The following is a 26,895-nucleotide window of genomic DNA, read 5'->3' on the forward strand; positions in this document are numbered from 1 at the left end:
GCTCAAGAGGCTGGAAACTTTTGCAGGAGGCCAAGATGGATCCGACACTTGTTGTGCCTCATAGACGTTAGTTGCAAAATTTTCAACCTTGTATTTTCAACCTCCAGGTAAAGCATAGCGCTCTCGCGGCCTGATGTCCCGGCCTAGTGAGCTGGTCTTTTGGTGGTGTGGCGGTCTCTCAGACTGGTGTGGCAGTCTGCTGGCCTGGTGTGGAGATCTCCCATCCCTGCTGGGAATATTACAGTCTCTCAGCCCAGTGTGATGGTCTCTCAGTGGTATGTGGTGGTCTCTCGGTCCGGTGCAGCCTCAGTGTGGACTCCCAGTCTCGAGGTGATTGCAAAGGGTCTCCCGGCTTCAAGAACCCAATGCGGTCTGGAGCTACGGGGGCTAGGTGCCAGTGTGCACTGGGTTGGAAGGATCGTTGTTCTGAACTTTTTATTTCTCCATCTTCTAATTTTGTTTTGTTCAGAACTTGTACTGAAGAATCTGTATCTAGTACCTAAGATGGTGCCATAAGTGGTGACTTGTAAACTTTTCACTGGACTTATCTGAGTACACATGACAACAAAGCTAATTCAATTCAATGCAATTTTGCTCTGTTATCATTCAGTAATGGGATCTTTGTGGATCCTCTGCTGCATTACTGCTTCAAGAGTTGAGTATTGCAATTATCAAGATACATTGCAATAAGGTTAATTAATGGTCGCATTGGGAAGCCATTTTGAGGTAGCAACGACCATAATATGATTGAATTTTACATTCAATTTGAGGGAGAGCGGAGTGGTTCCGATACTTTCTAAAATGTTAAATAAGGCTATGACAGCATAAAAGCAGAGCTGGCTAAATCAATCAGGAAATTAGGCTGAAGGATCACTCTATAACAATGCAGTTAGATACAGGGATATTTCACAATAGATGGATTATAAAGAAAATTTCCAAGGGATGGACTCACCATCCCTGATTAACAAGAAAGCTTAAAAATAGAATCAACCTTAAGAAAAAGCATATACTGTAATTGTGCAAAGACAAATTACAGAATGGAAGATTGACTGACTGGAATAGATTAAAAAAAGTGATGAATAGCTAAAAGTATTAATTGGGAGATGAAAATGAGAGTATGAGAGATAGCTAGCCAAAAATATATGAAAAGATAATATGAATTTTGATAAATATTTCATAAAGAATTAACAAACTGAGTGCTGGTCTTGTAAGAAATGAGATTGGAGAATTAATAATGGAAAATATGAAAATGGCAGGTGAATTGAACAGCGTTTTTTTTAAAATCACACTTCACTACAGAGGATACAAGTAACATTCCAGAAGCAGCAATAAAATCAGGAGATGGGAGGGAGGGAGGAACGCGGGAAAATCACAATCACCAGGCTGGTGGGACTGAGGAAAATGTTGGAGCTGCGGGCTGACAAGTGTCCAGGCCCTGACGACTTCATCCTAAGATTTTAGAAGTAACTTGTTAGAAATATTGATGCATTGGTTTTAATTTTTCAAGACTCCTTTAATTCGGAATGGTCACGTTAGATTGGAAGTTAGCAAATGTAATGCCTTTATTCAAAAAGGGAGGGAGATGGATAGTGGAAAACTGGAGGCTCAGTTAGCTTAACATCTGTCACAGGGAAAGTGCTCGAAAGGTATTATTAAATAAATTATAGCAGGGTACTTAAATAACTTCAAGAAAATCAGGCAGATTTCGTGAAAGGAAGATCATGCAAGCAAGTTGGGAGGAGGAAATAAGGATGTGGAGAGGATGTTTCCTTTTATGGTAGAATCTAAAAATATTTGAAAACAGATGAGATGAATTTTCACAGAAAGTCAAGAATCTTTTGAACTATCTTCCTAAAGAGACAGTGGAAACAGAGAATTTGAATATTTTTATGGCAGAGGTATACCGATTCTTGGTTTGAGGTTGCAATCAGATCAGCCATGCTCTTACCAAATAGTGGGACAGACTCGAGGGGCTGAATGGCCTATTCCTGCTCCTTGCTCATGCACTTGTACACTAATTGACCAAGGACCATGATAACAACATAAGAACAGCAACAATAAGGTGTCTGAGTATTAGGGTGTTAGATTGAGCTATAAAGACAGCCTCCAGGTCCTATCACCACTATTCACGACTGCATGTGGCAGGATTTCAAGGATTTGACCTGAACCCTTGATTGTTTAGCTGTGTCTATCACATCCTGCTCCCACTGATTAGCAGGCCTGTAACCTTACGCTGTAGAGTCACAAAATTGCTACCTCATTTTTGGTGAGCTTGATTGATGTCGTCTTTCCTACTGTGGCAAGTCGTGGCTTCAGTTCTTTTATCAGGGTTTTCATGAAACTTATTACAACACAATGAGGTTACAGATTGCAGCTGAAAACAACTCTCTTGCTACTGATGGGCAATGGCATCTCATGTGAGTTGCTACTTCTGAATCTATCCCCACACAAGGAGGCATGTCCTCAGTTTGAAGATAGGGCCTCATCACCACAAACAAACATAGAATCCCTGCAGTGCAGAAAGAGGTCATTCAGCCCAGCGAGCCTCCAAATAGCAACCCACACAGACCCAGCACACGTATACACCCCAATTTTCCATGGCTAACCTAGCTAGCCAGGTGGGACTAAATTAGGTTGGGATGTCTGGTTGGCATAGGTGGGTTGGACCGAAGGGTCTGTTTCAATGCTGTACATCTCTATGACTCTATGGGTGATTTAGCATGGCCAATTCACCTCAGCTGCACATCTTTGGACTGTGGGAGGAAACCGGAGCACCCAGAGGAAACCAACGCAGACACGGGGAGAACATGCAACTCCAGGCAGTCACCTGACGCTAGAATTGAACCTGGGTCCCTTGCGCTGTGAGGCAACAGTGCTAACCACTGAGCCATCAAGCCACCCATTGCAGTAGTCATTCCACCAGTAGTGTGATGGATAGCTGCATATGTGACAGATGGGTTAGCATGGACAAGGCCAAGTACGGAGTTCCCTTGGTGGTTTTACTGAGAATCTGTGTGTAGGTATTTGGTGATCTTGGCCTGTTTTCATGTCAACCTTGTTCTGAATCCCTTAGTTTTCAGAGTACATTCCCGTTTTCTGTTTCAATCTCCTTGCTCATAACAGAGCTTCCAGTTACTGTATCTCAAAACATCCAAGCACTCAAAATTTTGTCAGGCACTGTGTCATTGGAAGCATGCTAACATCATGGCTAAGATGATATGTATTTTCTCTCTTTGATAACATGTCTGACTGACCAATAACTTCTGACACAATGGGATGGAGGATTTACACTCATAATGTCCCATTCCCTATGTTACTGATCTCTGCCAAGTTGCTGTGGGATATATTAAACAAGGACCAGCCAACGTCCTCTGAGGGAATAAGGGGCGAATATTCAAACTTGCAGCTTTTGTGCTGCTGCAGACACATCAGAGCAGTGTTTCCCAATGGAGTGTAAAACTGGTTGGGAGTTAAAATAGGTGTCCAGCCCAAACCCGATCATTTCCTGCTCAAAGGATTAGGTTAAAACTTCCCCTTAGCTATCAATGTTCCCATATTATGAATTGGGACTGGGTGAGATACTGGAGAGCTGCCACCATCTACACATTCCAGCAGTGTCTGCACCTTGCACCATTTATTGCTTCTCAAGGAATTTATCTCCATGCTTATAGTTGTCCTTGAATAAAGCTGAAGTTTCTTCTATTGATTTTTCAGATATTTTGCAGAAAAATTGGACTGGTCATCACATCTGATTTGGACACGTCTGTCATGACTGATTTGCATACTTGCTGTCAGTATTGTTTAGCTAAATTGCACAGTGCTTCTGCATGCTCAGAAATTTGTACGCAGTCATCTGCACAGCTAAAAGCTGGATTGTAAATGAACAGTCAATAGATAGGAGACTTTTTATCCAACATGTTGCAGATGTGTTAGTCATTACCTCGACCACTGAAACAGCAGAACTGCACAGGATACTCCAAGTGTGGCCGTACTAAAGTTCTTTATGCTGCAACCTGAGTTGCCAACTTTTCAACTCAATGCCCTGACTGATGAAGGCAAACATGCCAAATGCCTTCTTTACCACCTTAACCACTCGAATTGCCACTTTCAGGGAGCTATGGACTTGCATACCAAGATCCCTCCGTATATTAAGGCTCCTAAGGGTTCTGCCATTCACAGTATACTTTCCTCTTGCATTTGACTTCCCAAAATGCATTCCCTCACACTTGTCCAGATTAAACTCCATGTGCCAGTTCTCTGCCAATTTTCCAGCTGATCTATATCCTGATGTAATCTTTGACAAACTTCCTCACTCTCCATAACTCCACCAAATTTTGTATTGTCTGCAAGTGTACCAACCAGGCCACTAAATTATTAATATACATTATAAATAAGTGATCCCATCACTGATCCTTGTTGACCTCCAGTCAGAAAAAAACAACCCTCCACAATTACTTTCTATACCAAAACAATTTTTTATCCAATTTACTATTTTACTGTAGATCCCATATGACTTCCATTTGGACCCACTATCTGAGATCCTACCAAATGCTTTGACGTAGTCCATACAGACTACATCCACAGTCCTACCCTCATCAATTGTCATCACTTCCTCAAAAACCTCCATCAACTTTGTGAGACTAAATCTCCTCTGCACAAAGCCATGCTGACTATCCCTAATAAACCCATTAAATCAGCCGACAAAATGGGTGCAGTGGTAGTTTGGTGCACCAACCTCTACACCATTGAAGCCAAACGCCATCTCCTCCTTCCGCTCCCTCGACATCTCCTCCTACCCTCTATCCCTAGTAAATCCATTCTTATCCAAATGTGAGTAAATCCTATCCCGAAGAACCTTCTCCAATAATTTCCTACCACAGATGATCAAATGCCCTTTGGCTTTAAGGGACTATGAGAAGTCACTGAGTCTTTCTTTTAAGAGAGAAAATACAGTTTTGTTTCTCTTTCCAGAAACAAGTTGGCAGAGCAGGCATTAGGAAATGTTCCAATTGCAGGTTTTCAAATGGTGCTGGATGCCACTTACTGCATGCACATCATATCTATCAGCTGTGCCACAGACAGGAACAGGGAGGAATTCCATTCTGTCAATGTGATGGGTGACCCCACACAATACCCACTGCCTGGTACTGTAGCCACAGTTATGATGCCTTCACTCTGTGATGGCTGGTGTGCCAGCTGTCTTTACTCCATTACAGAAAGGAATGACAGGGTTTTTTTTAACTGATGACATGATACCTGACGGGGGGGTGGCGTGCTGCGGACAGGCACAACCCTATGGAGGGATTCTATGGTACTCAGCTCAGTTGCCTTCAGAACTCATGGTTGTCTGTTTAACCTTGTTGGGGGATGGGGATAACCTTTGCCAAAGGTTCTATGGCAAGCAGATGAGGAGAGGAGAAAGTACAGGAGGAAGAGGAATAGGAAAGAAGATATCAATGTAGGTAGCGTTCCTACCCTGGGTGTACAACATTTAAAAAGCATCCAGATGATACATGAATAGGAAAGATTTAGAGGGATATGGGCCAAATGCTGGCAAGTGGAACTAGATTTGCTTAGGATATCTGGTTGGCTTGGATTAGGTGGAGCAAAGGATCTGTTTCCGTGCTGTACATGTCTATGACTCTGAGATGTAAGTCAAGCCAATCTCAGTGCCCTATTCATCAACAGTTATGTAGCTCTTAGCTCTCTTACTAAATAATATATTGCCTTCTTTGCCACAAAGCTAGAATAAAAGCTACAACCACAACATCAACACTGCAAACAAAAATGATAAAATTAAATTATGCCATGTTCCATACACAATTGAACAAATCGCCTTTCTGAATTCCCTTAACACCTGTCCTCCATGCTTCTGTGCTAGTCCCAGAGATGCTATGAAATGTAGTTGCAGCATTTCAGAAGGGGAGACTAGCTTTGCAGGATGGTCTTGAGCAGCTCCAGGCTTCGGCAGTGGGGGGTGTGTTTGGGGGGGAAGATCCAGTGTCAGACTGCACTATCGGCATCAGCAGGCAGGACCGGCTGATAGCAGAGGCAGCACTGGAAACATGAATTGGGCCACCCTGAGAGATGACAGCAGGTTCCTGTCCTATACAGCCAGTGTCACTGCGGGATACAGTGGAGACTGAAGGAGTTGTATCCTCCCAACACCCAAAGCACCACGTCCCCCAGCCACAGCAACCCTCGCTGCCTCCATCCTCTCCCCTTGGGACATCCCTCTTCCCTCCCCGGGCTCCCCCTTCCTGCAGTTTCCTCATTTTCTGCCTGAGAAATCCAGAACAAATGGCAGCCTGGGAATCCTGTTTCTAGGTCACAGGGCGTGAGCCAAATTCTGGGATATTCTAGAAACTCCAGGACAGTTCGTCACCCTGGCCTAAACATATTAGCTTCCAAATTCTTCTCAAATCAATTCATATGTTGATAGAGCTTTTTACTTCTCTACTTCAGACACAGTATTTCATGAAGAAACAGGAGAAAGTGAGGACTGCAAATGCTGGAGATCAGAGCTGAAAATGTGTTGCTGGAAAAGCGCAGCAGGTCAGACAGCATCCAAGGAGCAGGAGAATCGACGTTTCGGGCATAAGCCCTTCTTCAGGAATGAGGAAAGTGTGTCCAGCAGGCTAAGATAAAAGGTAGGGAGGGACTTGGGGGAGGGGCGTTGGAAATGTGATAGGTGGAAGGAGGTCAAGGTGAGGGTGATAGGCCAGAGTGGGGTGGGGTCGGAGAGGTCAGGAAGAAGATTGCAGATTAGGAAGGTGGTGCTGAGTTCGAGGGATTTGACTGAGACAAGGTGGGGGGAGGGGAAATGAGGAAACTGGAGAAATCTGAGTTCATCCCTTGTGGTTGGAGGGTTCCTAGGCGGAAGATGAGGTGCTCTTCCTCCAGCCGTCGTGTTGCTATGGTCTGGCGATGGAGGAGTCCAAGGACCTGCATGTCCTTGGTGGAGTGGGAGGGGGAGTTGAAGTGTTGAGCTACGGGGTGGTTGGGTTGGTTGGTCCGGGTGTCCCAGAGGTGTTCTCTGAAACGTTCCGCAAGTAGGCGGCCTGTCTCCCCAATATAGAGGAGGCCACATCGGGTGCAGCGGATGCAATAGATGATGTGTGTGGAGGTGCAGGTGAATTTGTAGCGGATATGGAAGTATCCCTTGGGGCCTTGAAGGGAAGTAACGAGGGAGGTGTGGGCACAAGTTTTGCATTTCTTGCGGTTGCAGGGGAAGGTGCTGGGAGTGGAGGTTGGGTTGGTGGGGGGTGTGGACCTGACGAGGGAGTCACGGAGGGAGTGGTCTTTTCTGAACGCTGATAGGGGAGGGAAGGGAAATATATCCCTGGTGGTGGGGTCCGTTTGGAGGTGCGGAAATGACGGTGGATGATATGCTGTACATGGAGGTTGGTGGGGTGGTAGGTGAGGACCAGTGGGGTTCTGTCCTGGTGGCGGTTGGAGGGGCAGGGCTCAAGGGTGGAGGAGCAGGAAGTAGAAGAGATGCAGTGTAGGGCATCGTCGACCACGTCTGGGGGGAAATTGCGGTCCTTGAGGAAGGAGGCCATCTGGGTTGTACGGTTTTGGAACTGGTCCTCCTGGGAGCAGATGCGGCGGAGACGAAGGAATTGGGAATATGGGATGGCGTTTTTACAGGGGGCAGGGTGGGAGGAGGTGTAGTCTAGGTAGCTGTGGGAGTCGGTCGGTTTATAGTAAATGTCCATGTTGATTCGGTCGCCCGAGATAGAAATGGAAAGGTCTAGGAAGGAGAGAGAGGAGTCTGAGACGGTCCAGATGAATTTGAGGTTGGGGTGGAAGGTGTTGGTAAAGTAGGTGAACTGTTCAACCGCCTCATAGGAGCACGAAGCAGATGAACTGTTCAACCTCCTTGTGGGAGCACGAGGTAGATGAACCCAGATGGCCTCCAGTGTTCTCACCATGGATCGAGTTTAAAAGCAGCAAAACCTCACAGCTCTTAAACTTGATCCCATGTTAACGAAAGCCAGAACACCATATGTTTTCTTAACAACCCTATCCACTTGGATGGCAATTTTGAGGGATCTGTGTACTTGAACACCCAAATCCTTCTGTTCCTCCACACTATCAAGAATCCTGTCTTTAATCCTATACTCAGCATTCGAGTTCAACCTTCCAAAATGCATCACTTCGCATTTATCCAGGTTGAACTCCATCTCCCATTTCTCAGCCTAGCTCTGCATTCTATCTATGTCGCGCTGCAGCCTGCAATAGTCCTCGATACCTCGACGACACCTCCAAACTTTGTGTCATCTGCAAATTTACTAACTAAAAACCCAAAATCCTTTTACCAATAATAATTCACCCAATCCATTTAAAACTGTACATTGGCAATGTGCGCACATTTCTATATTCCTCTAATACATTAGCATTAGTCTTCAAATTGTTTTTCTGTTGACTACCTCTTAAATTTCATGGGTCAACAGTTGAAGAAACTTTGCTGGATTCAAACTCTCTCCATCATGCAAACTAGCCATCCTGCCAACTGAGCTAACTAACCCTCTACAGTATGGTAGCTCAGTGGTTAGCACTGCTGCCTCACAGCCCCAGGGACCTGATTTTATTCCACCCTTGGTTGATAGTCTGTGTGTAGTTTACACGTTCTCCCTGAGTCTGCGCAGGTTTCCTCTGGGTGCTCCAGTTTCTTTCCACAGTCCAAAGATGTGCAGGTTAGGTGGAACTGCTCTGCTAAATTGCCCATAGTGTCCAGGGATGTGCAGCTAGGTGCATTAACAATGGGATTGCAGGGTTATTGGGTGGGGGTGGGATGCTCTTCAGAGGGTCAGCGTGGACTTGATGGGCCGAATGGCTTGCTTCCACACTGTAGGGATTCTATGACAAATGTTAAGATTTCAACTGAGTCTGCCCTATTTCCCTTCCTCAGTAGACAAGCAGGAGGCTGAAAGAATACAGTAAACCAGGCAACATCAGGAGGTGGTGAAGTCAACGTTTCGGGTATAACCCTTCTTCAGTCCTTGCTGTGTTCTTCCAGCCTCCTGCTTGTCTACCTTGGAATCCAGCAATTGCAGGTTTTTTGTTAATCTCTTTCCTTCCTCTGCAGAGGATCCCACCTTGTGTCAACAATCCTTCCTCATATCTCAGCTTTTCCATCAGGCAGAATATACAGAAGCTTAATCACATTCACCAGCAGGTTCAGGAACAGCTTTTTCCTGGTCGTTATTCGACTGATGAATGGATTCTCTAACTTCAAATAATGTTGATCTTGCCCTGTGCGACCTAACCTGTATGCTTCTGCCCAGGTTTTTTTTTCTCACCCTTTGATCTGCATGTCCTTACTTGCTATGACCTCGTATACTGCTTGTAAACAAATCTTTTCACTGTACTTAGGTACATGTGACAATAAATAAATCAAATCAAATTAAATATTTAGGTTTATCACTCTTCTCACAAGCTTTGGGCTCCCCTCATCAATCTGCATCTTTCCTGTAATAAATTATACTCCAGACATTGCCTTACCAAGGTCAGCATCAATTCCTTGATTTATCAGTCACATCCACAGCCACACAACCTCACATTTTTCTTGGTTTCTTGAACATTTGTCATCATCAGTTTTGCCAAACCAATCACAAAAATTCAAGACTACGTTTCTGCTTTGTTACCTCAAGCACACTACCATTTTGTGAGGACTCTACATTCTTGCTTCTCCTATCGAATCGCATGACTTTTCACGTATCCACATGGAATTGCATCTGCCATCTCTTTGCTTATTGATCTAGCCTGTCCAAATCCTTTTAGATTATCATATAATGACCACAACAGAACACAACAGGTTAGACTGATCACCCCACCTACAGGACATATGGAAACCTGCCATCCAGGATAAAACACAAACAAATGCACCCACAACAACAATCTGTATTTAGAGTCATAGAGATGTACAGCATGGAAACAGACCCTTCGGTCCAACTCGTCCATGCCGACCAGATATCCCAACCCAATCTAGTCCCATCTGCCAGCACCCGGCCCATATCCCTCCAAACCCTTCCTATTCATATATCCATCCAAATGCCTCTTAAACGTTGCCATTGTACCAGCCTCCATCACTTCCTCTGGCAGCTCATTTCATACACGTACCACCCTCTGCGTGAAAAAGTTGCCCCTTAGGTCTCTTTTATGTCTTTCCCCTCTCACCCTAAACCTATGCCCTCTAGTTCTGGACTCCCCGACCCCAGGGAAAAGACTTTGCCTATTTACCCTATCCATGCCCCTCATAATTTTGTAAACCTCTGGGCGGCACGGTGGCACAGTGGGTTGCACTGCTGCCTCACAGCGCCTGAGACCCGGGTTCAATTCCCGCCTCAGGCGACTGACTGTGTGGAGTTTGCACGTTCTCCCCGTGTCTGCGTGGGTTTCCTCCGGGTGCTCCGGTTTCCTCCCACAGTCCAAAGATGTGCAGGCCAGGTGAATTGGCCATGCTAAATTGCCCATAGTGTTAGGTAAGGGGGGTAAATGTAGATGTAGGGGTATGGGTGGGTTACGCTTCGGCGGGGCGGTGTGGACTTGTTGGGCCGAAGGGCCTGTTTCCACACTGTAAGTAATCTAATCTAATCTAATCTAATCTACAGGTCACCCCTCAGCCTCCGATGCTCCAGGGAAAACAGCCTCAGCCTGTTCAGCCTCTCCCTATAGCTTAAATCCTCCAACCTTGGCAACATCCTTGTAAATCTTTTCTGAACCCTTTCAAGTTTCACAACATCTTTCCGATAGGAAGGAGACCAGAATTGCACTCCATATTCCAACAGTGGCCTAACCAATGTCCTGTACAGCCGCAACATGACCTCCCAACTCCTGTACTCAATACTCTGACCAATAAAAGAAAGCATACCAAACGCCTTCTTCACTATCCTATCTACCTCCGACTCCACTTGCAAGGAGCCATGAACCTGCAATCCAAGGTCTTTATATTGTGTCTTTAATCTAATGAAATGTCCCCTGGTGCTTCACAAACTAAAACAAAAAAATCAAAAGATCAAGTGGGTGGGTTTTATTTGGTGTCTTAAGGAGGACAGTGAGATAGAGCTGTAGAGAGGGAATTCCAAAACTTGCGAACCAGCTAACTGAAGGCATAGTCATTAACTGAACCCATGCAGCCGGGCAGGAAGAGTTTGGGTGGGGAATAAAAGGCAATATTTTCAACAGTGATCACCTTTTCACAACCTTCTCCTCTGTCTCTTTCAAAAGGCTACTGCCAAAAGACAGCAATCCTTGTACAAGTGACATTAACTCACCGTTTGGTGTATTCTCTGTGACCTTGTCCATATTACATCAATTACTGATTGTTCCTTCTAACCCAGAGAGACAGAGTTATTCACTTGTGATGTTCCTGCTCTGCATTTGCTTATTGGAAATTGAGATGCAGGACACAAGGGTTCTCTGATCAGCCCTTTCCCATCTTCTAGGAGTTATCAGTGCGTGCAATGCATTGTCACAACTAAGATTCCAGTGTTGAAATGGATCCACATTTGGTTGCTTCACATATGAAATGAGCATTTTTAACTCTGTAGTTTCAAATTTGGATTAGTGTCCAGGAAGGACACAAAAGATGCTTGAGAGGCCAAAATTCAATGAGTACTGTTATCCAGGAGGATGGTAGGGCTGCAGCAGGTTACAAAGATAAGGAGAAGCAAGTCCATAAGATAATTTAGAAATGGGTATGAGAATTTAACAAGACGCCAATGTCAATCAGTGAGCATAGGTTTGAGCTTGGTTTTACATTACCTCAACTTTATCATAGAATCCCTACAGTGTGGAAACAGGCCATTCGGCTCAAACTCTCCAAACAGAATCACAACTTTACCCTCTCCTGTAATCTTGCATTTCCCATGGCTAATTCATCTAACCTACACAGTCCTGGATACGATGAACAATTTTAGCACGGCCAATCCACCTAATCCGCATATCTTTGAACTGTGGGAGGAAACCAGAGCACCCGGAGGAAACCTACGCAGACACGGGGAGAATGTGCAAACTCCTCTGTTTCCTGAGGGTGGAAACAAACCTGGGGCCCTGGCATTGCGAGGCAGCAGTGCTAACCACACGGTTGATGAAAGATTGTCATTTACTTTGTCTGAGTGTCTTACAACATTTGATGAGTACATTTCATTACATCTTCTCCTCACCACTCATGAGATATTTCCTCTTCTAATTTGAGCTCATGGTTTAATTGTTCCTTTTGGCTTTTTGCAAAGTATCTGTTTTCTTTCCACATCATGGTAAGAATGTGAATCGACCACGTACTCTTTTACCCTGTTTTCTCCAATGAAAGTAGGCCTAATTTCAAAAGCGTTTACTTTCCTAACTTCAACCCTAACTATTACACATTATTACCACAGAAAGCTTTGCATTGTTTTCTGGTGCATTGTTGTGATCTATTTGATTCATATACGCAGAACCATTATCGTTGAGACAATCCACACACTGTTAGAAGAACAGTGAACTCCTGCTGATCAAATGCTGGTTTCCTGTTCAAATGTGAACCAGATTTTCCTTGCAGAGTTTTTATACTAATTGAACCATGTGGCACAACAAATTGAATAAACAGGGGAGAATTTGTGCAGTAAGATAAAGCTGCTAGCTGGGACATTGCTGACTTAATGTTTGAGAATGTGTTCCCACAGTTCAAAGCAGTTAACCCAGAGATGGAGCTGGATCTGGGATATATTTTGTCATAAGGTAATTAGTCAGTTGCCTCCACTGGGGGAATTAAGTGCACATTGGGCATTTTAACTGGCCTGTAATGGGTCTTTCTCAGGACTTAGGCTCCTGACTGCCTATGTCAGTCAGTGCTACGAAAACTGAAGGGTGTTGCCAGTGCAGGCCTGGAATTACTAAGGGTTTCAGACCACAGGATGGATGTCACTGGGACGGGTAGGTTGCTGGCTGGGAGTGACGCTCAACAGGTCACCACTTCCCGATGCCAGGTCCCTCATTAAGGAAGGCAGAGCCTTTGAACAAGGGGACGCCCTCTCCGGAAATGGGCAAATCAAGACAGGATTCATTCCTACAGTCGATGACCAGTGACAGTGAGACGAGGCTCGTAAATGGGCATTAACTATCCACATCAGGACCTCAATTAGCATTCAGGAGGCAAGGTCTCTTGCTCGCCTCTCCTGCTTGATTAAATTCTCCCAAACTTGCCATTGCTGAGATGGAGGAAGGCATTAAATTCTGCTCAATCTGCTGCTAGTAGACTCTCAATGGTGCTATTCCAGAATAACCTTATTTAAAAACGTTTCTTCACAGCATCTTAATCCTGCACTGTACCCGAATGGTTAAGTGTTTGGTCTGTACAAGGATGATTGGAAAAAGTGGCTAACATCACCGGAAAAATAGCCTCCTGTGCAAGGCAGAACCAGAAACTGGTTAAAGACAGACCAAGGAAAAGGCAACACATGTATCTTGTCCATATGATCTTTGGATGCATGATCCTAAGAGTCACACAACGGAAACAGACCCCTCGGTCTAACTTGTCCATGCTGACCAGATATCCTAACATAATCGAGGCCCATTTGCCAGCATTTGGCTCATATCCCTCTTCCCTTCCTATTCATAAACTCATTGAGATGCCTTTTCAATGTTGTAATTGTACCAGCCTCCACCACTTCCTCTGGCAGCTCATTCCATACATGCACCACCCTCTGCGTGAAAAAGTTGCCCCTTAGGTCCCCTTTTAAACCTTTCAGTCCTGGGCAGAAATTGAACTTACTGGAGAAAACATAAAGAGAAGTGTTTTGAAGGCATCGTCAGTGCAAGCATCGCAGGAGCTGGAGCTCGGAGTTCAGAGAAAGAGGATAGTCCCAGCTGAGGGTCTGAAGCCGGGTCAGCAGGTCTTACCTAGGTATCAGTAGTGAACCTGAAGCAGCTTTGCGTTGTAATCTGACACAATTTTATTGCTGTCGTGTTAAACTGACTAAGTGATAAATAAAGAAATAGATTACAGTCATAGTACAGGCCATCATCATTGTGTTTACTGGTGCTGGTCTTGAGAGGGCAACAGAAAACAACTGTGTTATATCCATTATACTCTATTACTTACGTTTTCTCCTACTATTCCATTAGAAACAAAGGTGGGGGCTCCTCAGTCCCCCAAGTCTGCCTTAATTTCCTTAGCTATTCCCACACCTCTTGATGTTATGGGTAACTAGAAAGAGAATACGATCTGTCATGGACCAAAATGGACACACATGTGTAGAACCACAGGAGATGGGGAGGCCCTCAATGAATATTTCTCCTCTGTGTTCATCGTGGAGAAAGACATAAAGACTTGGGAACTTGGGGAAATTAGTGGTCATATCTTGGGGTCAATTCATATCATAGTAGAGGTGGTGCTGGATGTATTACAATGTATGAGGGTGGATACATCTCCTGGTCCTGATCAGATATATCCAAGAACCCTGCAAGAACGCAGTGGTGGCAGGGGCGTTAAATGTTTTCAAGGCAGAGATTGATAAATTCTTAATCTCGCAAGGAATTAAGGGATACAGGGAGAGTGCGAGTAAGTGGCATTGTAATGCCGATCAGCGATGATTGACTGGTGGAGTGGACTCGAAGGGCCGAATAGCCTTACTTCCACTCCTATGTCTTATGGTCTAAGAGGCTAGAGAAGAAATTGCGGAGGCCCTGGCTGATATTTTTGCAACATTTTTAGTCACTGGTGAGGTCCCAGAAGACTGGAGGGTAGCAAATGTTGCACCCTTATTCAAAAAGGGCTGCAAAGAAAAACCTGGGAACTATAGGATCAGTAAGGCTAACATCTGTGGTAGGTAAGTTACTTGAGAAGATTCTGAGATAAGATATACATGCATTTGGAAAGACAGGGTCTGACTAAAAGTAGTCAGTGTGGCTTTGTGCATGGAAGATGATGCCTCACAAATCTGTTAGTTCTTTGATGATCAGTGTTATGGACCAGGCCTGACCCCACTCAAAATATTTCAAGAAAGTAGCCCAGATTCTAACTTTACCAGGTGTTTTGAGCGGGTGTACAGTGGATATTCCAGGAGGGATGCTGCTGCCCCAAACATTTAGTTTTAAGCGAAACAGAATTTATTTGTAAGATTATCAAAAGAAACACAAACAAAACAGAACAGAATTTAGAACAACTTAACCTGTCTGAAAACCCAACAGATTATCCCACCATAATGATGCTATTTCAAATACTTGCAACAAACCCCATAAACACCACTTGGCAAAAAAAGGAAAAATCAAACCCAGGTTCTTACAGGAGAGCAAGAGAGAGATGGCAGAGAGATTCAGCATGGAATACCTTCTTCCATATACCAGCAGGCCTCAAAAAACTGACTAGCAGCTCTGACCCCAAACCAAACCAAAGCCAAGCTGAGCTGGGAGAACTGAGCACTCCCCTTTCACTGCACAAGTGTTGTTTTAAAACCTGAAAGTCTTTTGCCTGAGACAGTATCGGTTAGCAATAATCAAAATGGGCCTAAAATCCAGACCTTTCGGAATCTCTGCATTTATGACCTCTCTGAAAAAAGACCATGGACAACAGAACCTTGTTAAAGGAGCATCATTGTCACTCTTCCCCCAAATAAAGAAATGAGCCATCAATATCCAAAGATGGCTTCATTTTAAAGCCATTTAATCTTAAATTGCTAGTACACGACAACACCCATATGGAAAAAGTAAGGACTGCAGATGCTGGAGATCAGAGTTGAAGAGTGTGGTGCTGGACAATAGACAATAGACAATAGATGCAGGAGTAGGCCATTCAGCCCTTCGAGCCTGCACCGCCATTCAATATGATCATGGCTGATCATTCCCAATCAGTATCCTGATTGGCACAGCAGGTCAGGCAGCATCCGAGAAGCAGGAAAATCCATGTTTCGAGCATGAACCCTTCATCAGGAATAAGACTTGTGGCCCAAGGGGGCTGAGAGATAAATGGGAGAGGGATGGGGCTGGGTAGAGGGAAGGGTGGGAGGGTGGGGGGGGAAGGTAGCTGGGAATGCAATAGGTGGGGGTGAATGTGATAGGTTGGAGAAGATAGATGGGAAGGAAGATGTACAAGTAAGACTGTTCAAGAGGGCGGTGCCGAGTTGGAAGGTTGAATCTGGAATAAGGTGGAGGGAGGGGAACTGAGGAAACCGGTGAAGTCCACATTGATCCTGTGTGGTTGGAGGGTCCCAAGGCGGAAGATGGGGTGTTCTTCCTCCAGGTGTTGGGTGGCAAGGGTTTGGCAGTGGAGGAGGCCCAGGACTTGCATGTTCTTGGTGGAGTGGGAGGGGGAGTTAAAGTGTTTGGTATTCTGGAGTATCTGCATTCCAGAGAAACCATTTCTTCTGAGACTCCTTTTGTTAGATCCACGCTCACCACCAACCAACCCATCACTCTTGACACCTTCCCCAGCCACTGGAAGAAGTGCAAAACCTGTCCCCATAGGACCCTTTCATATCTGCCAATGATTTACTTGTACTCCCACACACGTCATCAAATGTGTCCGTTGCTCCTGATGCGGTCTCCTCTACATTGAAGAGACAGGACACCAATTTGCAGAATGTTTCAGAGAACACCTCTGGGACACATGCACTCAACAACCCCACCACCCTGTGGCTGAACACTTTACCTCTCCCACTCCCACTCCCCCAAGAACATGCAGGTCCTGGGCCTCCTCCACTGCCAAACCATTGCCACCTGACTCCTGGAGGAAGAACGCCTCATCTTCTGCCTTGGGACCCTCCAACCACACAGGATCAATGTAGATTTCACCAGTTTCCTCAATTCCTCTCCCCCCACCTTATCCCAGATCCAACGTTTCAATTTGGCACTGGCCTCTTTAACTGTCCTACCTGTCCATCTTCCTTCTTACCTAAATGCTCCACCCTCTGCTCTGACCTATCACCATCACCCCGAACTTCATCTACCTATTGCATTTTCAGCTACCTTCCCCCCCAACCCCAGCCCCCCTCCCAATTATCTGTCAGCTCCCTTGGGCCACAAGCCTCATTCCTGATGAAAAGCTTATGCTTGAACCATTGGTTCTCCTGCTCTTTGGATGTTGCCTGACTGGCTGTGCTTTTCCAGCGTCACACTCTTTGACTTTCTAGCGCTATACTCTTTGACTACAACACCCACATACATTACACATTGATTATAATCACGCAAACATGCTCCACTACATTCTGTTTCAGTCTGTTTTACTCCTGCCACCAAACGCCTCCGTTTCTCAGTCAAGTCTTGACAATGCGTGAACATATTTAAACAGATCCTCAATAGGCTTTTGGCTAGCATGAGTTTGCTCATTCTTACTCTCTTCACTAAGCTTTTTTCTCACTAAGCTTACGTTCAGCCTTCATCTCCATCCCTTAAAGCTGACTTTCCTGTCTAAGTACCAATTTCTGAAGTTCAAACTTCCTCTCTTTCTTCCTTTCCTTCCTCTCCTTTTCGGTCTCGCTTTCCTCTGTTTGTAATCGTAATTCAAACTGTTTCATTTCTGTTGTCCTTTCCTTGTCTTCTGCCTCTAACTCAAGCTGCTTCATTTTCAACTGAATTTTAGCCATCTCCAAAAGTTCTGATGGCGTTCCCAGCAAATTTAAATGCTGAGCTATTGCTGTAATTATCTCTCCTTTTTTTTTCACCGAAGGAGGCAGCTCCAACTCCAGATTGTCCGCTAATCCCAGCAGCTTGGTCTTAACCACCTTTTGCAAAACCCCCAAAGCCACTTCTTCCACCCCCAGAAAACCCATCCAAGCTGACCCTCAGAAGACATCACATAACTGTTAAAACAGGGGAGGCTATTTGGCCCATCATGCCTGCACTGATTCTATTATCAAGTGCCGACCTTCAGCCTTTTCTCCATATCCCGCACATCCTTTCTTTCCCAATACTCATCCAATGCCCCCTTGAGTGCCACATATTCTGAACAAACTGTGTCACTGATGAAATTACAAGTATTACATATGATCCCCAATTCTATATTTTTCACAATTAAACTGTTCAGAGAAGCTATTACACACCTCTGGAGTAGGTAGGATTTGAACATAGATCTCCTGGATCTGGGGGAGGGACATTACCACCGTGCCACAAGAGCCCATCTGTTTTTTTTGTCGACCTATTTTCCTCATCAATCTGTTCAGAGATGTTATCACACACCTCTGGAGCAGGTGGGACTTGAACCCAAGTCTCCTGGCTCAGGGGTAAGGACATTACCACTGTGCCCACAACAGCCCTTTGGTCCTCACATCCAAATGACTGATCCAGACTGTGAACAGCTGATCTTTGGTGTATCTCATCAGGCACAGGCTGCTAACCGGCGAATGACCCACTTAATTCTATTCTCTCTCTCCAAAGCATGTCATTGTTTTGCCTTTATATATCCCTATTAAACGTGTCATATTTATGAAGAAAATAAGAAGTAACTCTCCCGGTTTATTCTATACATGATCCTGGAACAGAGTCATGATGGAAACTGATGAAGAAAGGGGACCCAAACTACGTCATAATGTAATTTTACTAATAATCTTTATTATGGGAACTGGTTTCAAGGGATGACTGGTACATTATTCTATGATGTTGTTGCCATGGAACACACACATATATATGTCACCCTAAAGGACTGAAGAATGGTTACTGTGGAAATAGTCACATTGCTCCCAAAAAACAATTCATAACTGTATAAAAAGAAGTCCATCAAATCCCATTCAGTCTGATTTCACTGGAGTTGGCCCAAAGTCCTGTTATGGAACAATCAGATTGATGACATGCTTCCGAACTGCAAATAAGCTTGTTAGAAACTGGCATGATTGGAACACTCAGTTCAGCAATGATGGAGCATTCTCTTGGGTAAATTTCTACTTGGCCTGATGGACCTTTATTTACTGAGCAGGACATCACGCAGTGCCTGCCATTAGCTAGACTTGCCCTTGTGGATTCAGGCATGCAAATCCTTTGTGTGGTGAGCTGCTAAAAATGCAGCAAATAATGTGGCAGTGAGGAAAATGGGGCATCTATGATCTGAGTGAACAGGGCAATCAACCTATGCATCTTCCTAAATGATCAGAATGATGGAAGACTGCAAAGCAAATCTAAATTAAAGCAGATGAATTCAATGTCAGATCAGGTGAAAAATGTAAAATACAGAGACAGAAATACTTGAATAAGATAGCGACATAGGAAAAGTTAGTATAATAAATATCAATAATACACATTTTAAAGCCTCCATCACTAACTTAAACCTGAAGACTTGTAACAGTTAATTTCAGTTCCAGAGAGGCTGTTTGAACGTAATTAACAGTTATTAAACTGTTCAAATGTTACTTAAACATAAATCAATGTCAATATAAATCTCTGGTGAGTTTAGTTCATCCTGATCACACAAATACAGCAACTTGGTGTGACCACATCTTTCAGTGCACTTTTATTTTAGTGCTGAGGTTGACAGCAGAATGTCACTTTTAGGAAGATAATGATGGAGCTGTGCATCTTAGCCTTTGGCCTGAAGTCATTGTCCTGTTCACACATCACAAGCAGAGTGTGCCCTTCGCATGATTTTAAATCTCAAATGATTATAACCGGTCATTGGAATTCCTGGAATGTCTGTAAGTCAGTCTGTCTGTCTATCTTGTACTCTGGATTCCCTCCAATAATACTATGCCCTCCGAGTAAAATAGCGATCATAACCAGTCGTCTGGATGTAGTCCCACCAAGATAAGTAGAATTTCATTATCGCCACATCGGCTTATAAACATTATCCCATCACGTTTATTTGCTCCTCTGACTAAAACTTTATTTCTCAGGGTGCTGGCTCTCACCTGGAAATTACGGAATAAAGTGTAATTCATGGTTTCAGTTCTAACAAAACTCAGGAGTTATAGAGTTATAGAGATGTACAGCACGGAAACAGACCCTTTGGTCCAACTCGTCCATGCCGACCAGTTATCCTTATTTAATCTAGTCCCATTTGCCAGCACTTAGCCCATATCCCTCTAAACCCTTCCTATTCATATACCCGTCCAGATGTCTTTTAAATGTTGCAATTGTACTGGTCTCAACTACTTCCTCTGGCAACTCATTCCATTCACACACCACCCTCTGAGTGAAAATATCTTTCCCCTCTCATCCTAAACCTATGCCCTCTAGTTCTGGACTCCCCCACCACAGGGAAGTTTGCAGATAACACTAAGATTGGTGGAGTAGCAGATAGTGAAGGGGATTGTCAGAGAATGCAGCAGAAGATAGATTGGAGAGTTGGGCAGAGAAATGGCAGATGGAGTTCAATCCGGGCAAATGTGAGGTGATGCATTTTGGAAGATCCAATTCAAGGGCAAACTATACAGTAAATGGAAAAGCCCTGGGGAAAATGGATGTACAGAGAGATCTGGGTGTTCAGGTCCATTGTACCCTGAAGGTGGCAACACAGGTCAGTAGTGGGCAAGAAGGAGTTCTCGGTTATTGGTGCTAAATTCGATTGGCCTCTGAATGTAGCTTGTTCAATTCCCTTTGAATTTGCACACATTGGTTATAGTGGCCAATGGTGTGAACACATTTACAAGCTCATAGGTTTAAGATGAGAGAAGAGAGATTTAAAAGGGACCTGATGGGTAGCTTTATCATGCAGAGGGTGGTGTGTGTCCAGAATGAGCTGCCAGAGGAAGTTGTGGAGGCTGGTACAATTACATTTAAAAGGCATCTTTGTGGGTATATGAATAGGAAGCATTTAGAGGGCTATGGGCCAAATGCTGGCAAATGGGACTCAATTAATTTGGGATATCTGGTCGGTATTGGCAAGTTAAACTGAAGGGTCTGTTTCTGTGCTGTATATCTCTATGACTTTATAGTGATCGAGACACCTTAGACAATATTTTGTTTTCTAAACCACTTGTAAAATTATACACTCTGGTACGACAACATCAAATTCAATGATTTCCACCCACACCCCATCCCCACTACTGCCACCACACACGCCAACAATTGTCTAATGTATCATTTCTGCTTCACATTTTGCCATTTATCTCAGGAACATGGACCACAGAAATAGAGTCCCTTGTGTGAGGCAATCTGAAATACCTGCTGAAAATGTGTTGCTGGAAAAGCGCAGCAGGTCAGGCAGCATCCAAGGAGCAGGAGAATCGACGTTTCGGGCATCAGCCCTTCTTCAGGATTCCTGAAGAAGGGCTGATGCCCGAAACGTCGATTCTCCTGCTCCTTGGATGCTGCCTGACCTGCTGCACTTTTCCAGCAACACATCTTTCAGCTCTGATCTCCAGCATCTGCAGTCCTCACTTTCTCCAATCTGAGATACCTTCCTGAAATCATGTAAGTAATATCCAATACACATTTTAACCTTTTTTTAATAACCAACCTATTCAGAGATGCTATTACATACTGCTGGAACAGGTGGGACTCGGACCTGGGCCTCCCAGTCCAAGGATAGAGACACTACCACTGCGCCAATTTATCTATGAGCCCATATACACTGGTCAGACACAAGCTGTCAAACTGGAATGATTGCTGACCTTCTCAAAACAGACTGTCGTTTCAATGTACAATCCTGCAACAAAAGTGCACCCCTTTTCCAAAATCCCAGTGTGAAACATGATGGCAACTGGAAACAGCAAGGACAACAGAACATAAAAATGTTCTGTGGGAATGGAAGAAATAGGCTCGTTGCTACGGCTCCATCAATTATATCACCTTTTATGTGATTGAACCATGATATATCAAACAGCATGCCATGTGCCACCTCTTTATCCTCAAACAAAGTTCATTATTTCTACCTCATACTTTTTTCCTCTTCGGATGATCTGAATTGATAGGGATCACCAGGCATTTTGTAATAGGTGCCAATAGTCATTCAGTGCCTTGAACTTCAGGGGTAAGCCTCAACACTGAGTTCTGGCATAGCTATTTGACTGCACAGGTGTAATTCTGTTCAAAATAAAAGGCCATTTTAAAAAAAAGCAGCAAACCAAGCACAAGACTTGTTCTAGTGGAATAGTATTGAAAAGTAGGAAAGTTAAACCTGCACTGAATTTTTTTTGAGACCCCCTCCCACAAGAGTATAGTGGGCAGTTCTGGTTGCCATATTAGTAAAAGGATAAAGAAGCACTGGAAGAGATCCAGAGAAGGTTTACAAAGACAATATCAGAAAAGGATGGGTCATTTACATCAGGAAAATATACATCGGCTGGATCTCTTTCTGCTCTTGAAAAGAGAAAGCTGAGGGGGTGACCTAATAATCTAATAAAATACACTTATGACAAGTTTTGTTCATAGAAACAGGACATTTGGCCCATTAAATCCACAATGGCTCTCCAAACAACATCCCACCTAGACTCATCTGCCTATTCTATCCCTGTAACCCTGCATTTCCCACAGCCAATTTATGCAACCTGCACGACTTTGGACTGTGGGAGAAAACCGGAGCATCCGGAGAAAACCCATGCAGACACAGGGAGAATGTGCAAACTCCACACAGACAGTTGCCCGAGAATGGAATCAAACCCGGGTCCCTGATGCTGTGAGGCAGCAGTGCTAACCACTGAGCCACTGTACCACCCCCAGGTTAGAGCAGATGTAGGGAGAACATTTCCACTTGTGGGGAAGAACATAATTATATTAGATAGTCACCAGGAAATTCAATAGGGAATTCAGAAGAAGCCCAAAGATTGGTGAGGATTGAACTACAGGGGAGTGGTCGAAGTGAATGGTGTTTAAGGGGAAACTAGACAAGCACTTGTGGGAGAAGAAAACAAAAGGACTATGACATTAAACTTTGATGAGGAAAGATTGGGGAATATTCAATAGCAGTGTGCATCGGGTGGAAGAATACCCTAATTCTGTTCACACATTGTAGGCAATCCTGGGTATTTCTACCCAAGAACATGTGTTTAGGTAGGGACCAATTAATACTGACTTCATACACAAATCAGATATCAAAACTTGGATCTCTCTGGTCTATACTGCCCATTGTCTGACTCCTTTCTCTTTCTATTTTTTGTTTAAAGTTTAAACAGTCCGTGCAGCAACCACAGAATTAGCTTTTTGTTTTTACCATGCTCATGTTGCATAATCCAATGTAACTATTCAGTTAAATCAGACAATACAATTCCACATTAATAGATTATAACTTTATTGTTGAGTTCATGACTCACTGAAAACACTGAGACACCTTGCTTGATATCTTCAGCCTAACAACAGGAAACAGTGGTTTACTCACAGCATTTATACCAATTCTACCACTGATTACTACATTTCATGCATACCAACTTAAAACCATAACAGAACAAACGGCAAATGATGCAGACTTCAGATCACATGACCCTGCAAAGACACATTCCTATTCAAAACAATCTCTCCCACTGATTCTTTTACTCTGAAATCTGCTCCACTTAAGCTTTTCAAAGCATATCTGCTCAATAGGGCTTAAAAGCTGTTGTAATTTATTTTGTGCCGTTCCCATCAACTCTGAGATACATGGGTAGGGTGAACCTACATTCCCACACCCACTGCTACTAAAGTCGAAGTAACAGATCTGTACAGCATCGAAACAGACCCTTCAGTCCAACTTGTCCATGCTGACCAGATATCCTAAATTAATCTAGTCTTAACCATTTGCCAGCATTTGGCCCATATTCCCCTGAACCCTTGCTATTCATAAACCCATCCAGATGCCTTTTAAAGTTGTAATTGTATTAGCCTCTAACACTTCCTTTGGCAGCTCATTTCATACACGTGCCACCCTCTGTGTAAAAAAAGTTGCCCCTCAGGTCCCTTTCACATCTTTCCCCTCTCACCCTAAACCTATGCTCTCCAGTTCTGGACTCACCAACCCCAGGAAAAATACCTTGTCTGTTCACCCTATCCATGCCCCTCATGATATTATAAATCTCTATAACGTTACCCCTTGGCTTCTGAAGTTCCAGGGAAAATAGCCCAAGTCTATACAGCCTCTCCAATAGCTCAAACCCTCCAACCCTGGCAACATCCTTGTAAATATTTACTTCAGGCATTACTATCTTACATGTTCTGTCATTGATTAAACTAATGAGCTGGGGGCTGTCAGTGCTGGGAATAGTGAGGCCTTTGGTATCTGTTTTCAACATCAAGTAACCCCAGGTCTAATCATGACAATTTTAACTGATGTATAGGGATTAATGGCCTAGAAATTTATGCACTTGTATCATTGGAATTGGCAGGACTAGTTAATAAATCCATTATAAGGACTAAAGGATGACTAACTTTCTAAAAAGAGGTACAGAGAATAGAATGAAGCAGGTTATAAATCACTGGCAGAATGTCAGTGAGAATATACTGTGGAAAAGGATGTGGAAGATATAGACTGTAGGGAAGTAGATGGTGACATCTTGTAAAATGTCCAGATTACAGAGGAGGAAGTGCTGGATGTCTTGAAACGATTAAACGTGGATAAATCCCCAGGACCTGATCAGGTGTACCCGAGAACTCTGTGGAAAGCTAGAGAAGTGATCGCTGGGCCTCTTGCTGAGATATTTGTATCATCGATAGTCACAGGTGAAGTGCTGGAAGACTGGAGGTTGGCAAATGTGGTGCCACTGTTTAAGAAAGGTGGTAAGGACAAGCCAGGGAACTATGGGCCAATGAGCCTGACCTCGGTGGTGGGCAAGTTGTTGGAGGGAATCCTGACGGACAGGATGTACGTGTATTTGGAAAGGCAAGGACTGATTCGGGATAGTCAACATGGCTTTGTGCATGGGAAATCATGTCTCACAAACTTGATTGAGTTTTTTGATGAAGTAACAAAGAAGATTGATGAGGGCAGAGCAGTAGATGTGAGCTATATGGACTTCAGTAAGGCGTTCGACAAGGTTCCCCATGGGAGACTGATTAGCAAGGTTAGATCTCATGGAATACAGGGAGAACTAGCCATTTGGATACAGACTGGCTCAAAGGTAGAAGACAGAGGGTGGTGGTGGAGGGTTGTTTTTGAGACTGGAGGCCTGTGACCAGTGGAGTGCCACAAGGATCGGTGCTGGGCCCTCTGCTTTTTGTCATTTACATAAAGAATTTGGATGCGAGCATAAGAGGTACAGTTCATAAGTTTGCAAATGACACCAAAATTGGAGGTGTAGTGGACAGCGAAGAGGGTTACCTCAGATTACAACAGGATCTGGACCAGATGGGCCAATGGGCTAAGAAGTGGCAGATAGAGTTTAATTCAGATAAATGCGAGGTGCTGCATTTTGGGAAAGCAAATCTTAGCAGGACTTATACACTTAATGGTAAGGTCCTAGGGAGTGTTGCTGAACAAAGGGACCTTGGAGTGCAGGTTCATAGTTCCTTGAAAGTGGAGTCACAGGTAGATAGGATAGTGAAGAAGGCGTTTGGTATGCTTTCCTTTATTGGTCAGAGTATTGAGTACAGGAGTTAGGAGGTCATGTTGTGGCTGTACAGTATATTGGTTAGGCCACTGTTGGAATATTGTGTACAATTCTGGTCTCCTTCCTATCGGAAAGATGTTGTGAAACTTGAAAGGGTTCAGAAAAGATTTACAAGGATGTTGCCAGGGTTAGAGGATCTGAGCTACAGAGAGAGGCTGAACAGGCTGGGGCCATTTTCCCTGGAGCGTTGGAGGCTAAGGGGTGACCTTATAGAGGTTTACAAAATTATGAGGGGCATGGATAGGATAAATAGACAAAGTCTTTTCACTGGGGTCGGGGAGTCCAGAACTAGAGGGCATAGGTTTAGGGTAAGTGGGGAAAGATATAAAAGAGACCTAAGAGGCAACTTTTTCACGTAGAGGATGGTATGTGTATGGAATGAGCTGCCAGAGGATGTGGTGGAGGCTGATACAATTGCAATATTTAAGAGGCATTTGGATGGGTCTATGAACAGGAAGGGTTTGGAGGGATATGGGCCGGGTGCTGGTAGGTGGGACTAGATTGGGTTGGGATATCTGGTCAGCATGGATGGGTTGGACCGAAGGGTCTGTTTCCATGCTGTACATCTCTATGACTCTAACTGAGCATATCCCTCCAGAAAGGATGGCAAAACCTTGGAGTAAGTGTAGAGGTGACTGACTGATTAGAATGAGACCAAGTTTCAATAACTTCAGTGATGTGAAGACAACACGAAAACTGTCACACATTCTCCAGTGAGCAGAGAAGGTTAAGGGTAGTTTAATAAAATGTTAAAATGATTAACAGAGTATACAAAACTTTGTGGGATTGAATCAAGTAAGTAAGGAGAAACTGTTTTCACAAGCAGCAGTGTTTGATAAGCAGCAAATTTAAAATATGGGGTAAAAGTACATGATCTGAGGTAAGGAAAATCTCTTTGATACCAGGTTATTGTTATGGGAAACGGTAAAAGAAGCAGTTGGAGTAGTAACTTTACCAAAAGGAATTGGACATTTAGATGAAAAGAAAGAACCTGCAGGGCTCTGAAGAACAAATCCTCAGTGAGATGATGGGCAGAATGGCCTGCTTCTTCTATGTAAAGATTCTATAAACATAATCAGAAGGAAAATAATGTCCTTTTACTTTGTCACTGTATCTTTAACTAAAACCTCAGGAGAGTATTTTCTAACATACTAATGTGACATTATGATGTCCTTTGGATGATAATGGAATAGTGTAGGTTAGATGAGCTTTAGGTTGGTTTCACAGGTTGGCGCAACATCGAGGGCCGAAGGGCCTGTACTGCGTGCAATGTTCTATGTTAATGGCAGGTACCCTTCCCATCTCTCAGTGTATTAATTTGCCAATTTATGATCTTAGCCAATGTTGTAATGTCTGACATGGAATTAGCCTCAATGTTCCCACAAAATTGGGTGTTAGGATGGTGGACGGTAGAATCAACCAGATTTGTACCTTCTGATTATTATGCATTTGTGTAGAAATCAAAGGTTTCGAG

At 43.9% G+C, this 26,895-nt stretch overlaps 1 protein-coding gene across 7 annotated transcripts in view; it reads right to left on the reverse strand.

Annotated features, from left to right (window-relative positions):
* Positions 1-26,895, reverse strand: part of st3gal2 (ST3 beta-galactoside alpha-2,3-sialyltransferase 2) — a 325,477-nt gene that overhangs the window by 94,084 nt on the left and 204,498 nt on the right. The window lies entirely within an intron of this gene.

This window comes from Chiloscyllium punctatum, chromosome 26, assembly GCF_047496795.1.
Source record: "Chiloscyllium punctatum isolate Juve2018m chromosome 26, sChiPun1.3, whole genome shotgun sequence".
Taxonomy (NCBI): domain Eukaryota; kingdom Metazoa; phylum Chordata; class Chondrichthyes; order Orectolobiformes; family Hemiscylliidae; genus Chiloscyllium; species Chiloscyllium punctatum.